This window comes from Conger conger, chromosome 7 (assembly GCF_963514075.1).
Source record: "Conger conger chromosome 7, fConCon1.1, whole genome shotgun sequence".
Classification (NCBI taxonomy): Eukaryota; Metazoa; Chordata; class Actinopteri; order Anguilliformes; family Congridae; genus Conger; species Conger conger.
Window position 1 is genome coordinate 60,259,749 of NC_083766.1, and position 14,579 is coordinate 60,274,327.

The window sequence follows — 14,579 nt, forward strand, 5'->3', positions numbered from 1 at the left end:
ATACAAGTTCTACCTTTTTTGTGTCCGGAATGTTTGAACGCATATTTAATTTTCGAATGAAATGTTCAATATAAGTGTTAAACCTAATACACAATACGAAATCAATACGTTCAGAGAAACATCTTATGCTATTTCTCTTTAATTGAACATACCGATTTCTTACACCAAGCATCCCTTACACATTTTAGCAGTGCGTGTGTTGATGTTCTTTTGGGAAAAATTGGAATTATAGGTATATGCTATTTTGTGTTTTTATATCCAATACGGTCCTACTTTGTCTTCATGCCGCGTCACATACATCATAGGGCTATATTTCTACCTAGAAGAAGGTCAGTCGTAGCCTTCCTGCGAAATAATCATGGAATAATCAGTGTAAATTATTGTAGGGTGAAGTCAGGTAAATTTAAGGTTGGGCGACTAGCGCTTAAAGATTTAATAGCCAATCACTGCAAAAAAAATCTCTAGCTTTTCCCACAATTGTATTTCACTGAAACTGATTGGTCTCACGTTGCTAAAAATGGCGGGTCAACGTTTGATACGGAGACTGGTGAAGAAAACGGCATGAGAAGTCTTAGCTTTAAAAGATAAGGTTGAAATATGAATGGGAGACGAATTCATATCTAGAACAGAGGTTGTCAGTGAGTGCCGTATCTGTTTCTGGTCAGTCAATGCCAGAAAATACTGTTCTTGTATCCCTGTATGATATGGTTTTACTCTGATCTAATCTCAGTGAAATAGTGTTGGTGTTTACGGCCAATTAGCTCAATTAGCCAGAGTAATTGGTGGAAACAAAAACCTGCATTACACACCCCTGATCTAGAAGTAAAGTTTCATGATCAGTGTCTTGGTGGTCTCTTTCAGAAAAATAGTGATATTATGCCAAATTAACTTCATTTGTTTATTAAATGCATTTTTCGTTACTGGCCCATTTTTGTTGAATGCGGAAGATAAAATGGGCCAGTAACTTCAATTAGATTGGGCCACCTTCTGGATTTTTCCTCTTATTAAAACCGATTGAAATATTACTTAAACGATTTAGGCCGTCGTAATTGTATTGTATAGACATAGCAACTTTATAAATATATGTGCACACATAACCTCACACACAGCTTGCACATGCACACACAAACTCACATCTTGTCACATGCATAGCCCCACATACATGCATATACACACACATGCACAAATAGGCTACATGCACCACGTGTGCATGCAGGCTCACATGCGCAGATGTATACACAAATTCCCACAACGGGTTTAGCTTTTGAATGTAATTTCTGAGTTATGTAATTACTGTTTTGTTTATTTCAGAATTTGCTATTGTTAAACACCAACAGATTAGCACACAAAATCAGACATTGTATCCACACGCAAACAATTTCTTGTGATGTCTTGTTAAACTAAAAATGAAATAAAGAATATGCCTTGTTCAGAATGATGTTTTTGCTGTCGAGTTTCACTGGCCCATTTTAGCTGAACAAGTGGCTGGAGGGGAACATCTGATACTTAAATAGCTCAAGGACTAAAGCATTTTTTTTATTACATAATTCCTGCACAGAATGATAGAGGAGAACTGACTTAATCAACTAGAAACATATTTGAAAGTTTAACATTGTGTCCATACCTATTTTTATGGCGTAAAATACGATTAGACAAAAAGTGGTCCAATTTACCAGACTTCACCATATAGCCTACAGTTTAACGGCAAATACATAAAAAAACAACTGTATAAATAATGTACCTACATGCAGTTTTGATAAAGCAGTAATTACTTTAAAATGAGAACCAAACCTTAATGTGACATTGGGTCGGTCGTCTAGCCATCTCCCGATATCGCACTTTTTACAAAAGAACTCCCTCTTCAACAGATTATTATTACTATTATTATTATTATTATTATTATTATTATTATTATTATTATTATTATTATTAACAAACATAATAGTAGCGTAATAATAATGGTAATAGGCTAATAACAAGTATAACAATAATAGTAGCCTAATAATTTGTTTGCTTTATAATGCTTGTACTTTTTCCAGAAGGTAAACGGTAAACCGACGCGACTGAAAACGGGAAAAGCGGATGTAAATAAATCCCACTTACCTATATCTTGGCTTACATTCAATTTTGTGTTGACCACCTTGGAATATGAGCATATTTAAGGCCTTGGGCTTACATACTGGACTGCCATTAAATCATTTAAATACAGGAGGCCTATTTGGTTTACTAACTGCAGCCATTCCACATACCACGTGAAAACGTTCACGCTTAGCCCTAGCATCTGAATTAATTGCTTAAAAACGCAACAATTAAAACCGCAAGGTAAAATCAGCGTAGCAGGAAAACGGTACTTACCGGTCACCCTCGAATACTGCTAGTCTCATTGTGCTTCTCCCCTCGTGCTGCAGAATATATCTTCCGGTAGGGGGAATGCGCGAACTTGAGAATTCTTTTGGGACGTCAATTAAAATTCGCAACTACCCTCCCTTGCATTTTTAATTAAAATTTAAATTTAAGTAATCCCTTTGGTAACTGAAGCATTGATGAAATCGCTGTACCTTGCAAATTGGCATCCAGACGGATTTACAGCCCTGTAACATGTAGAGTGGATACCTTGTAATAGCGAGTTGACCTTTTAAAACGAGCACATTATATCTAAGTTTTACTGAACCATACCAATGATTTTTTTGTTGTTGTAATATTTTGTATTTTATCTTGTCCAGCATTCAGTTTCATTTATTTCCTGCTACATGATCTACATTTTACTAATGGAATTTCTTCAGTTAAATATGAACAAAATGAGTACAAGACAACGATGTCCAAGAAGTACTGTCGGGAGTGGGAAAAGCACCAGCCCCCTCCACGGGTTCCTATTGTTCTTATGCAGAACCCACCCACCACAAGGAGCTCAGGACGAAGCAGGTAAAGGGCAAAAGCTTGATTTTATTTATTCTACAAAAACACAGAGCACGCCACAACTCGCACCAACCCCACCCCCCTCCGACTTCCCCCCACCCCCTCCAATTTTCACAATATTACAGTATTACAGAAGAAGCCGTTCTATTTCCAAGAAAATACAATTGAACTGCATCACATTACACTTCACATCAACACGCACAATTGAGGCCACACACCAAGGCCTATAAATAAATAGATGTTAAAGGAGTAATATGGTCGTTGAATGTGACACTTGGCAGGTGTCTTTAGGTAACAACAAAACAAATGTGCATTTTAAAAATGTATTATTCCAACATTTATTTTACATAGAAAATATAGAAGTTGTGTGGGCGTCAATTAGCTATGATTAAAAGACCGTGCTCCCACTTTGTCGTTTGTTACCATAGCTACCTCCATACATATGCTCAGTCCTAGGCCCACTTCTTTTTTCTCTTTACACTCGTTCCCTTGGCCCTGTGATCACTGCACATGGGCTATCCTACCACTGCTATGCGGATGATACCCAACTCTTCATCTCGTTCCCACCATCTGATACACAGGTTTCTGCCCGTATCTCTGCTTGCCTGAGTGACATCCAGAGCTGGATGGACAACTTCTATCTAAAGCTCAATCCAGGCAAGACTGAAATGATATTCATCCCTGCTAATACCTCTCCCCACCTGGATCTCTCCATTTCCCTCGGGGATACCATACTCACGCCATCACCCAGTGCAAGGAACCTCGGCGTGGTGATGGACAGCAGACTGTCCCTTTCTGAGAACATTGCGGCGGTGACCCGGTCATGCAGGTTCTTCCTATACAACATACGGAGAATCTGCTCCTTTCTCACCCCCTACTCGACCCAGCTCCTGGTCCAAGCGATGGTTCTGTCCCGCCTGGACTACTGCAATTCCCTCTTGGCTGGCCTCCCAGCGTCCGCCATAAGACCCCTCCAACTTATCCAGAATGCAGCAGCTCGTCTGGTCTTCAACCTTCCCAAATACTCACACTTCACCCCCCTGCTTACTTCAATCCACTGGCTGCCTGTCATGGCTCGCATGAAATTCAAAACATTGGTGCTAGCCTTCCAAGCAGTTAAGGGGTCTTCCCCAGCTTACCTACAAAAAATCATCAGACCCTACACCCCTGCCAGACCTCTTCGTTCAGCCTCCACAGGCCCCTTGGCACCTCCCCCTCTCCGAACCTCCACCTCACGCTCACGACTACTGTCTGTTCTGGCTCCACGGTGGTGGAACGAACTCCCCGTTGAGGTCAGAACTGTAGAATCTCTCCCCACCTTCAAGGGCAAACTGAAGACGCACCTCTTCAAGCAGCACCTCTCCCCACCCTCCCTACCTCCCTGTGAACCTTAATTGTTGACTTTGTGATTTACGTAGTGTTTTGGTATTTTTAGTTGGTTAGGTAAGCAGTATTTGGATAGTTAAGTTTGGTCACTTTTGCTTTGTTGTTTGTTTATTTGTTGATTTAAAAAAAAGAAGAAGAAAAAAAAGGCCCTGGTCCTTATCTTTGTTGTACGGGTAGCAATTGAAATTGTACTTCCCTCTAGGGTCTTTCAGCGCACTTAGCCCTGGTTATGGGTATGCACTTTGTTGTACGTCGCTCTGGATAAGAGCGTCTGCCAAATGCCAATAATGTAATGTAATGTAATGTAATATGTGCTCATCTTGGGAGGCTGGATTTTCATAAGCTTGCACGTTGCAAGTGCTTTGTACCTGTTCTCCACATTTTTCATTCTAAACACGGCCGTCAAAATACAGGCGTATGATAAGACGATTAAACCCAGCGGCCCAAACAAAAGCACTACACTCAGGGAAACTGCAGTTATCCAATTCAATGTGTTATCATTGCACGATAGCAAAAACAGAGCCGCGTACCCACATAAAAAGTTGTATATATTGAGTGAATCTCAGAACGACAGTTTTGTCAGGATATAGACAGCAAACACAAAGACGCTTACAGAAAAGGACCAAATAATCGCTAGAATGCTAATCATGCGCATGGGAGTATTGATGGAAGTATGCCTCAGTGGGAAACATATCGTAATTAACCTGTCATAGGCCAGTACACATTGGGTCTCATTCATGAAACGTGAGCAGAACAAATTTGTGTGTAAAATGTGAGTAGAGGGAAATTTACGGGTTTTTGGCATTCATCAATATTTTAGTAGCTCCGATCTTTTCGTAGCTACTAACAAAATCTACACCTGCTGCTGACCACGCGTAGTGCTTGTGTAAATTCAAGAATGCACATAAATAATGCTTGTCACTATTGGAAATTTACATTTTAATTCATATTGCGCTCTGTTATGTAAACAATACGCAGATGCCTTTGAAAAACGTGATATGAACATGACAAACAATTAAAAATATAACACATTTAGTTAAATTAGTTGGCAATTAGCAGGTTTAAGATCCAGATTAGGTTCATGATTGTGAATTATCTATGAAAATCGACTCAATAGATTACACATTCTTTGTGATGCATTTGCTTACATAAACCGGAAATGTGCAACTGATCTGTGAGGCACACGCTGCTACTCAGGCCGTCGTGGAGCACACAAACGGGGTCTTGAAGGCAAGATGGATCTGCCTGGACAATAAAGGTGGTACCCTTCTTTATGCACCCGGGAAGGTGTGCAAAATAATATTAGCCTGCTGTGTCCTGCACAATGTGGCCATTAAACAGGGCCTTCCCCAGCCTGAAGTCCCCAATGCAGAGAAACGACTGCCTCCGGAACCAGCTCTTGGGCCTCGAGATGCGGCTGCTATACAGACACGCCAGCAACTTGTAGAGCAATTTTAAGGTAAGTGTTGCTAAGACTGAATAAGCTGTGCACATTTTAGGCCGACAAGCTTTGCAAAAAGTTAGTTTCATTTGTATTTTGTTTTATATTTATAAACAACATCCTGTTTCAGTAGGCTACCTCAGTTCATTTTCAGGTCATGCTCTTTAAAATGTATACAAATAGGCTATATTTAATTATCAGAGTAAAAGAGAGTAGCTTGATTATCTTGTGGTAAATAAGTGTTTTCCCAGGATAAACACAGACATCACACAACACTGACAACATAACACTTTACTGTTGAGGACGCAAAAGTGCCTTGCAGATTTCCTTCAAGCTGGTGTTAATTTCTTGGAGGGACGTGTTGATTTGGTTGACTGCTGTAAGAAGACTTTCTTGATTCCTCAGGACCTCATCCGTAAGGACAGCCGGATCACCTCTTCGGCCTCGGTACATGGGTGCAGCAGGAGCAGCAGCGGCGGCAGCAGGTGGTGGAGCCACATCATGGGAGGTGCACTCGCCAGCTAGAAACGTTTGTTTTTTTTCGTTTTATGTGTGGCTCTTTTTTCATTTGAAAGAAACATTAAATAAATCTTATTTGAAAAATGTTTAATTTACGTTGGCTGCAGACAGATTTATTTTTACATTACATTACGTTACATTACGTGGCATTTACGTGCTATATAAATAAAATTTACTTACTTACTTAACCACTACGCTACAGGCCGCACTTTAATCCTTGAAATAATATGAATCGACAAGGTAGGATTTGTCTATTTTGTATTTATGTGGTTGTGCACCGCTGGTGAATAACACAGAAGAGTCATAGCTATACACTCGTCTGCCGAAGTGGCGTTAACTAAGCCAACTAACTGGCTAGCTACGTAATATTATAATGGAACTTTTGGCCGCTTTTGAAGCCGTTATACCCGCGAGGGTCGTCTTTACTAGGGCAATCATGGCAACATGGGGGCTTGAACCACCAATCTTCCGGGTCCAAGTCATGTACCTTAGCGGCTACGCTACAGGCTGCCCCATATTCAATTTCCACATGTTTACTATTATGCTAGCAAACACAGGCACAGGGATTATTTGTTTTCAGACAGGCTACTGTGCTGATTTCAATGTTTGGAAGGTAGCAGAAAAGGCACAAAATTTGCATTTTTTATTTCACTCAAACCAGTTCAAGAACATTATCTTTGTGAGAAACAAAATAAACTTTTTAAAATTCAGATTTTGAAAACAAATGGACCGAAAATAACTTGGTTTCATGCCGTGTTATTATCCCTCAGTGATGCAAACTCGCTGGGCTGTAAAAAAAAGTTTATTCTTACATTTCAGCAAAGAAGTAAAAAATAAATTACATGTAGAAAGTTTTTGTTTCTTTTAAATGTAATTACCTTTATTTAAACAGGTAGGTTGTGTTCCGACCACTCGTTTTAGTCGTGAACAGGAAAATGAGACACGTGACAAAAGATTTACAGGATAACCAGTTATTTATTTAAAGTCAGCTAAAATGGGGTATGAGAGATCAGTCTGAGAGCAGTGTTGGATGCAGTTGCTGTTGCAATGTTGTTGGTGCAAACCAACCAAGACAGGTGTCCTATGACAGGTGTGAGATTTACCACCGCCCAAAGCAGCAATAAGCTCCAGGTGCCGCTTATGGAAGGCAAAAGGGGAAAATGATAAAATGGACCAGGGGGGCGTGACAGTTGGTTGAGGAAAGAAATCCCACCACAAGACGATACAGCTGAAAATAGCATTTTAGAGAGAGCTGTCAATGCAATTCTTAAACTTTCAAAGGGAATTCTTGCTTCAGGGGTGTAGGTGGGGTACTGGTGATGAACAATCTTCTATTTTCAAGAAAAAAACACTTTGCTACAAAACACACCTCACCTCAAGTCTTAATGCGCAATTGAAGCCAAATGCAGAGACCTGAATCTACGTTGATGTTATCATTTCATATGATATGAAGATGGCTCTACGCTGGTCCTGCCCACACTGCTACTTTGGCTTTCTGGAGCGTAGCCAGTATTCTGGTCCTGATTTCTTTGGTTGCCAGGGAATACACAATGGGGTTCAGACAGGATGGGATGCATGAGGCTAATGACAAGTTGATCATTTTCACATCTGGATGGACGAGGAATAAGAAAAGTTCAATGATGTACAAAATTATGGTCGGCAGGTAGAACATCGCCACCAGCACGAGATGTTCTGTACACGTTGCAAGTGCTTTGTACCTGCTCTCCACATTCTTCATTCCGAACACGACTCTCAAAATACAGGCGTATGAAATGAGGATTAAACCCAGGGGCCCAAACAAAACCAATAAACCGAGAGAAGAGCCAGCCACCCATGGCAGTGTGTTATCATTGCACGATAGACTGTGCACAAGTGCGTACTCACAGAAAAAGTTGGACACAGTGAGTGAATCACAATATTCATTTTTTTCCAACAGTAAAACCAAGAACACCATGACACTTACGCTAAATAACCAAGCCACTGCCAAAATACTGATCATGCGTGTGGGAGTGTTGATAGAAGTATGCCTCAGAGGGAAACATATGGCAATTAGCCTGTCATAGGCAAGTACACTGAGGGAAAATGACTCTAGTGATACTGTACCATAATAAAAGAAAATCTGTGTCATACATGCATTGTAGGACATGAAGGTATCTTTCTTGACAACAGTGTTGATCGCACTCGGAATGAAGGATGAACTGCTCATCAAGTCAACAATACCTAAATTAGCCACGGCAATGTACTTTGGAGTGTGTAGGCGATGATCAATCCATATAATGGAAACAAGAAAGGAGTTACAGAAAACTGTTACAATATAAATGAAGCCAAGAAAAATTAAATATAAATGCGCAAACTTAAGATTTGTAAATCCAATTACATAAAATCCGGCTGGTCTAATGATGGAGTTGTTTGTGATTGAAGTGACGAGGATTTCCATTGCACATTTGCGGCATTCAGCTTGATTGCTTTTTTATTGGGCCCTGAAAGAAAAACAGATGAATGAAAATCTGTGAAAAATGCATGACCTGACAATGGCTAATGTACCAGTTGACTCGTTTGGAATATAGTGGAGGAGACCAGGGACAGTTGTAACATTGGTTTAGTTGTAACACCATCTTTCAACACCATTTTATTTTTCAAACCCATATTTCCCTTTGAGCTCACAGGACAAAATTGACCACAAAAAAAAAAAAAAACATTATTTTGACGTGGAAAGAGAATAAATCTCTTCCCGTCTTTTTTTTTTGTTTTGTTTTGCTGTCACAATATTGTAAGTAAAATAGTTTGGCTTCTATGGCAGTAATAAGTAGTTTCTCTAGTCTCTAGTAATTTTATGCCACAAATTCATGCTAGCTTCAAACCCACATGCCAAAATACAGTGCAGCCCGTATGTATTTGGACAGTGGTATAATTTATCTTCTTTTGGTTCTGTACTCCAGCACATTGGATTTGAAATTAAACATTGAATGACGTTAAAGGGCAGACTGTCAGCTCTAATTTGTGGGTATTTACATCCATATTGATCAATGTAGGTTTTACATCGCTCAATGAATAAATGGCCATAATTCTACATGCAAACAAATAATTTGATATTTGGTATCTTGGGAATTCTTATAATGTAGAATTCCCATCTGGTGTCAAGACACATTCATCTATTTTCATTTTGAAGATATCAGGCCTTAATTGTGATATCTGATTCTCAAAAACACATTTTCACCGTCCTTTTTTTGTCCAAGTAAATCTAAGCAATTCTTATAATTCTTGTTTCCTCATAAAATGTAATCAGGTGATTATGAAGGAAGATATAAATCATGAAAAATGAAAGAAAGTTAATTTAGGCATAAATTGACATCCCCAAAATCGGGTGTTAGAAGTTTGCCGCCATCCTCAACTTTTGATATGTTTAAGATTGACTTAAGATGATGTTAGGTACAGGAATAAAACCTCAGTGGCTGAGGTGCTCTGCAAGCAAGTCATTTTCATCAGTGCTCATTGTTCTACTACGTTCTATAACATTCATGTTTGGGATAAAAATGAATTGGTAAATTGTTTTTGGAGTTGAAAATGAATTAAATAAAATAAGAAATAAATATTGTGATTGCATTCTGACTACTTAATTAGCAATTAAACGCATTTACTTTCCTTAGGTATTTATAAATGACAATTACCCAAAAAAAATGTGAAAGGTTAAACTTGAATAAAATCATTGTAGAATTGATGTTCAGGTAAAATGGAACAACAACAACAAAACAAAACACACACACACACACACACACACACACACACACACACACACATTGTTTAAAGTGCTATTTCATAATGTGTAACATAGAGGGATAATTAAGCTAAAAGTGCAAGGTTGTCCCCCGATCTTTCCTACTATCTGTGGCTATTCCACTTACACGTCAAAAGTAAGCTCATGGAAACAGTTACAGCCCTGGCATCTCAGAGAATTATGAAAAACTAAACTAATAAAGGCGTATAGTAGAAGTAGCACAGCAGATCAACACTACTCACCAGTTCTCCTCACCATAGATCAGTGTTGAAGCCAGTGACATTAATGTGCTTCTCCCCTCAAACTGCATAATTTATGTCCTGGTGTGAGTGTAGAATGTGTGTACCTGGGAATTCTTCTGGGACAGTGATTAAAATATCCAACTGCTAACCCCCCTCCCATCTTATGAAATGTAATCCCATTGGTACAAAAATCACATTGATGAGGTTTACATTGCAGGTTGTTACTTATCTGACCCTCTCATCCTGAGTTTTACACAGACTGCATTTTTTACTGACAATGTATTTGTACCGCAATTTAGCTTTGGGAGCTTACATTGTTCATGGGTGCAATGACAGTGTGGACCTGGGTATAAACATGCAACTGTTGAAGCTGCAAGCTCAGTTTCTTTACCTCTGTGATACCAGCACAGATGGGAGACTAATTGCGGTTCACAGGGGTCTAAATGTGAGTGCTTTGGCAAGGCATGTCAAAGCAGTTAAATGCAATATAAAGTGATTAAATCGATTATTTACTGTAGAATAACACAGAACACGTTAATATATTTCAGAAGTAGTATTACAAAAATACATTATTTATATATTTTTTTCCAGTCCATTAATTTTCGTCCAAAAAGGGTACAATTTTCAATCACTGGTAACAGGATATAACTTTTGAAAGCATTAAAACTCAGTTATAAAAGTATGTTTAAAGCTTATTGTCTGCATACTTTATGTATGCTTCATTAAAGTTTGTACTTATACTATATACACGCACCGAGCACTTTATTAGGAACATTTTTACTTTATTCCACCTAGTTATGCGATTATCTAATCAGCCAATTGTGTGGCAGCAGTTCAACGCAAAAAATCATATAGATACAAGTAAGGAGCTACAATTAATGTTCACATCAACCATCAGAATGGGGAACAAATGTGATCTAACTTACTTTGACCGTGGAATGATCATTGGTGGTAGGTGGTTTGAATATTTCAGAAACTGCTGATCTCCTGGGATTTTCACACACACACTAGTCTCTAGTTTGCAAAGAATGGTGAAAAAAACAAAAAAATCCAGTGAGCAGCAGTTCTGCAGACAGAAATGCCTTGTTACTGAAAGACATCAGAGGAGAATGGCCAGACTGGTCAAAGCTGACAGGAAGGTGACAATAACACAAATAATCACACATTACAACAGTCAACAGAGCATCTCTGAACACACGACGCATAATAAGTCTAAGTGGATAGGCTACAGCAGTAGAAGTCTAAAAAATAAGTCTAATAATCTAATAAAATAAGTCTAATAATAAGTAATATATTATTACTTTAACGAATTGTACTTTACTGTACTTTTTTCACCGGAAGTAACCTGAGACCTTGCAGCTGTTAGGCAACAGTGCTACCCAAAGCTCCACTATGCCAAGGATGTCTGATATATCATATCAATAAGAAAAGGATTGTGTCTAATTGGAAACAGCTGAGAAGCCAACTGCCCAATTCCTTTTGGTCCCCTAAAATGGAGGGAATATGTATATAAAGGGATATAAGTCCTACACACCCGCTATGGATGTCAATACACTCAAGTATAGGGTAAAAGTCTGCGTATTTATTGTTTATTTTCAAATCCAATGTACTAGAGTTCAGAAACAAAATACCAGAAATTCCCTGTAATTGTAAGAGAGTACAATTAGAGAGGTATCTTAGAAACAGTCTTATCGTTTTTGTGGCTATTGTGGCTATATCAAGAGTGACCCCGATAATCACAATATTAATAATTTGTAAGGGTAGGCTACATGGCATTTGCAGTGACAATTCCGCTGTAATTACAACTTACCAACGCAGATGTCGCCAAAGCAACCAAAAACGATCATTAGAAATATTGCCACTTTAAGTATACTGTTTTTTCATTTGACACGTAAACTCCCTAAGCTGTTTTGTTGTAAATACATTGTGTGTAACTGAATAAGCCTAGATGCCAACGGGATTAGACATTCAAACGCCTAGCTAGGCAGCTATTTTGTTATGGATGTCCCTAAAGAATTTCCAACTACACAATCCATTCCACACACCAGGCTATATATCCTGCAGTATGAGTGGAGAAACACATTAGACGAACGGGTTTCAGCACAGACCGATGCTGAGGAGAACTCGTGAGTAGTGTTTTCCGTTTCTTCGCAATTCATTCAGATGTCAGGACTGAGTGTGAATACATTCCAGAGTTAGTACGCGCATACATTCCAGAGTTAGTACACCAAATACAATGTTCAATGGATAGAATACATAGAATACATTCTAGAAAACGTAAGAAATAAAACACCAGGCTGAATATAAGCTACCTATGGATCAATCTACATAAACGGAGGATCGAAGCAAAATGTTTACAAAGACATAAGCTATTGATAGGCACATTTTTGGTTCTTTGCCACACATCCATCACCTCTGAAATTTGGCTCTTTTTTAAGAGGTTTCGCTATTTATAAGGAATGGGCGTGCTTTAATGTTGTTGCTACACGTGCTGTCTTCAGTCTTGCTGTCTGTATTCAATATTTGACACTCGACGATTCTATGACTATTTATCAGGGCGGCACATTTTTCTAAACTTTCGTTTATGCACTATGCAATGCTCTCAGTTATATTTGCAGTTAAATAGCACATAAAAACGGCGACAACACGAATACCAACCATGCTCAATTTGGACACAGGAACGATAGACGTGTTCTGGTATGGGTTTGAAGCCAAGTTTTTTTTTTTTTTTTTTTTTGCCGTATATATGTGCGATATGGTGCGTAATGGATATCAGTGTCGGAATGTAGAGCTATTTTACATTCATTTCAAGAAAGGATACGGATAACGTATAGCCCACTGCAGTTTTGTATGCATCGTCTAAAAGAATTACACCAGCAAACATGTCTATCATATATTTTCTATGACTTTACTGCTGTTCAGTATGTCTGTATACTTTTTATGACTTATTGCTGATAATGATAAATATTGTCGTTAGAAGCGCATAAGTGACCCATGTGTAAACCAAAGTTGAGTGAAACGATAACTATGAGGTGGAAAGCACCAAAAATGATCTATAGGTTGTAGAAAGTTCTGGAAAACACTATATAGTGAATAGCATGTTTTACATGTTTTTTATGTTCATGATTCCAGGTTGTTCCAAAAAATAGCCTACAAAGCAAGATGTATGTAATAAGATCCTTTATTGTTTTGTAAATCAATAGGGCGATTCGCCACGATGGTTTCAGGACCGAGAAGTAAACACCTGTAACATAGTCAAGTCATATGATGGTTTTTGAGAAAGCTATTGGTTGTGTTGAGATAAGGACAGTGCATGAAAAGAGAGTTTAGTCTGTTATTCAAGGTTGAAAATCTGAGGAATTGAACCGGCTGTTGTGCACGTGTGCCACAATAAAGTCAAATTTTCTGAAGAGCTTGCTGCCGTGGGATCTTTGCCTTCTTGGAATTATTTTACAACTGATTGCAGATTGAACCTTGAGAGTTACCGTTTCCGAGCAACGACACACTAATTAGGGAAAAAACACAGAATGTGACATTTAGTGAATGAAGCTGTCATAAAAATATTTCAGGCACCTGGATCTGTTAATGTTAGTTACAAAAATATTTTGTTGTCAAAGCATTTATGTTTTTATAGATATTGTATTTATGGAAGTGGTCGCCTTATGATCATTTAGCACAGGCAATCACTATTCTTGTGGCAATAACTAGGCATAACCAATTTGTAAGAATAAATATACATGATATGGGATGCCATAATGCCTAAAAGAATTACACCAGCAAACATTTCAGTTTACACTATTCAAGTCTAACAAAATTAGCTTAACAAAGGATTAATGTAGGTAGGCTCACTAATTGAAGAGCTTGAGAACTTTGTATAGCAGGATCTTACTAGCCTTATAATAGCACCCCCTTGTTTTATAATATCCCGGATTGGAAATACAGTTTAAGATAGCAAGATATTTTCTGGACGTCAACAACGTTTTAAAGTATTACTGTATAATTTATTTTTTATGGATGAGTCTACCTTTCTTTCCTCAGGGTAAATGTATTGACTGCCTGTAGCAGATAAATTACCAAACTGATTTTTTTGTAGGATATAAAGCTCTTCACACATCCCATTGTAATGTTCATCTTCGTTCATGGCATTGCACGACTTGTGATTATTTGTTAACTGTTGCAAACCAGCTGAGAAAATGTCAAAAACTATTCTTTGAGAATTGTCATTCATTTGGCAACATTATACTCCTATTCTTCCACATGTTTGAGAGCTTAATGATTTTTCACACACATTAAAAATCAT